This window comes from Cyrtonyx montezumae, unplaced genomic scaffold (genome assembly GCF_038088225.1).
Source record: "Cyrtonyx montezumae isolate F1298 unplaced genomic scaffold, pur_monq_1.0 scaffold_4, whole genome shotgun sequence".
NCBI classification, from domain to species: domain Eukaryota; kingdom Metazoa; phylum Chordata; class Aves; order Galliformes; family Odontophoridae; genus Cyrtonyx; species Cyrtonyx montezumae.
In genome coordinates this window covers 11,758,291-11,761,398 of record NW_027072045.1, presented here as the reverse complement: position 1 = coordinate 11,761,398, position 3,108 = coordinate 11,758,291, and positions in this window count along the sequence as shown.

The following is a 3,108-nucleotide window of genomic DNA, read 5'->3' as shown; positions in this document are numbered from 1 at the left end:
CCACGCCAAGGAGGTCACCGTGGGTCCCCACCTCCACACCAAGGAGGTCACCGTGGGGCCCCATCTCCACACCAAGGGAAGCCATCTTGGCTTGCAGGATTTGAAGCTGGTGGGTGGGAAGGGGTCGGGGGTTGAGCAAGTGACATCTGGAAGGTGGCAGGGGATGGGGACATAGATGTGGGGGCCTGATGGGCACAAGGAAGGGGCAGCACAGGAGCTGTGATAGGAGAGAATGGCTGCTGGAGAATGTCCCCTTGTCCCATCTCACATCCCCTGCATCCCTGTCCCCAACATCCCCTTGTCCTATCCCATGTCTCTACATGCCCAGTGTCCTCCATGTGCCCTTGTCCCATCCCGCGTCCCTGCATCCTGGCTGTCTCCTTGTCCTGTCCCATGTCCCCATGTCCCCATGTCCATGTCCCCTTGTCCCCATGTCCCCATGTCCCCATGTCCCCAGCTGCTGTGTGGAGGCTGCCGGGGCGGCGTGTGGGTGCGGGGCGCTGCCGGCTGCCGGAGCTGCCATTGTTTGCCTTCAATCAAGATGTTTCAGGCGGAATCAAAAGCACCAACTGGGGAAATCATCATCACAAAAAATCTTGCGCCTGCAAAATAGGTCAAGTAAGACTCCAAAGAGAGAGAGCGTCTGATCTGCATTGCAAGGAAGAATAGCAACAGCTGTGATCTCCAGTATATATGGATGGGCTTGGGGGGGGATAAATATATATATCCATGCATATGTATAACCGCTTACAGCTGTTGGGCCGTATGTTCATTAGGGCCAACTGTTTTGGAGGCAGAGGGATCAACGCTAATCGGGAAAGGGAGTTTATCACCACATTCAGAGGCAAAAGTGTCAGGAGCAACTGCGGCCCCCTTGCCCCCCCACACCAGCTGTGCTGCTCAATGCCCCATTCAGCGGCACAGGGCTCTGCGGGGCAGCCCCCCCTGCATGCAGCACCCCATGGGGTGGCATTCCCATTGTGCCCCGGGTGCAGGGACCCCGTGCCCCATGGCACACCCCAGAGCTGAGCTGTCCCGCAGCCTGCCTTCGGGTCTGGCCCCAGCAGCTCCCCGCTATGGGGCCGTCCTGGCGCAGTGCATCACATCGGTTGGAAAGAAGCAGAACCGGAACTCGCTTCCCTCTCAAAACTCCCTCTGAACTCGGTCACACTGAACCAAAACCAAACTGTTCTCTGCTTTGCTTTTTCCCTGTTAATTTTCTTGCCAGATCAGCGGGGAGCGGGTTCCATGACACACACACTTTTTTTAACCTACAAAATGACTTTGGAGACAATATGCTGCTCTCCAAGTGCACCGTCCTCACTTCCTCGCTGCTACAATAGTTTTGGACAAACAAAAATCCAACGGAAAAAGCCTTCTTCCAAAATCTGACTGGTTCTGGCACCGGCAGCTGCCTTGTTCCTCTGGTGAGATGGAGGGAAAGCAGAGGAGGCACTGCACGGACAGATGGATGCACAGAGGGTGGACAGACAGATAGAGGGACAGACAGCAAGAGCAGACAGACAGACAGGCAGAGAGATGGATGGATGGATGGATGGATGGATGGATGGATGGATGGATGGATGGATGGATGGACGGACATTCAGACAGACACTGGGAAAACAAAGCCTGTGGGATGGAAAGGATCACCCTGAGACACCATTTGTATTTCTACTAAATTTTAATTATTTATTCTTTTTTGACAAAGACATCTAAACATACACCGAATACCAACATGAGCAGATATTGCAAGTACCCCTTCTTGGTGGAATTCAAAAAGGGAACATAAAAGAAAGAGCTTGTGAGGGCCCGGGCAGAGCAGGACCGTGGTGGCAGAGCAGTGATGAGCGCCGGCTGTGCAGGACAGACCTCACCCCACTGCTGTCAGCTAACAGCATCTGCTGATCAGGTACAGTTCCGATGGAGGAAAACGCCTTCAACACACAAGGGGCAGAACTGGGGTGTGGGGAACGAGGCGAAGGTAAGGAGAGAAATTCCCCCTCGATGCCAATGGGGGAAGTGGGCTTTGGGCACGAGTCCCCACTGCAAGCACCAGAGCCCCATTTCCTGCTGTGCCCTTGGAGAATTTCACTTCTCCATCATCTTTCCCCTCCAGAGAACACCAATGGGCAGGAGAGGCGTCTTTAATCTATCACAAAGGTACAACCAGATTTAACGATGTGAAAGTGAAGCACGACAGCCTCCCCCCAGGAAGGGAATTAACCCCTGCGACAGACTCCTCGTGCCTGAGCTGGGTTTGGCCATCACTCAGAGTCTTAAATCACGCCGTGCCTGCCTGGCAGAGGGGCTCTCATTCAAGCAAAGGCATGGAGCTTGCAGTGAGCCTCGCTGGGTGGAATTTAATGGGCTGTGTTATGCGGGAGGTCAGGAGAGAGGAACATAATGGTCCCTTCTGGCTTTAAAAATCTATGAATCGATGCAATGCGTGGCAGAGCTCCACCCATACCAATGAGATGGTTTGCTTTCCTCGGATCTTACTTCAAAGAGGGCAAAGCGGAGAGTTGGAAGGACAAAGCCTCCCCAGGATATTAGCATGAAGCAAACGGGTCGGCAGGCAGAGGGGCAGCATTTCTTTTCCCAGCTCCAGAGGTGGTCCTACGCCGGGTGCTGCCCAGGGGCGGAATGGCAGTTCTTTTACATTTCCACCAGGTCAATACACAGAGCTTACAACACAGAGAGCATCTATGGCCATTGCTGCAATATGATTTACTTCAGTCATTGTAACCCCCCATCTCCATCCTCCCAGGTAGACCACATTCATCTACCAGATGACAGGTGAAGCTCTGGCTGGAGCAGGACCAAGAAACCAGGATGTGTGCAAGCATAAGGAATGAGCCAGCAAACTCTTCTGGATCCTGAGTTCAGTAAGGCAATTTTTCCTTCCAAACTAGAGCGTGAGTAAATTTACAGTATTTTACGCATGATTCCAAGTACAACTGATGGGAGCCTAAAGAAATAGCAGGGAGTGGGGCAGCACCTAGCTCTGCCACCCTGCGGGCCAGGAGAGCTCTCTTTTGCCCCCAGGGGACCTTTCCTTTGCTCCTATGGGGCAGAGGAGAGGTGCCAAGTGACATGCTTCGGCAGTGC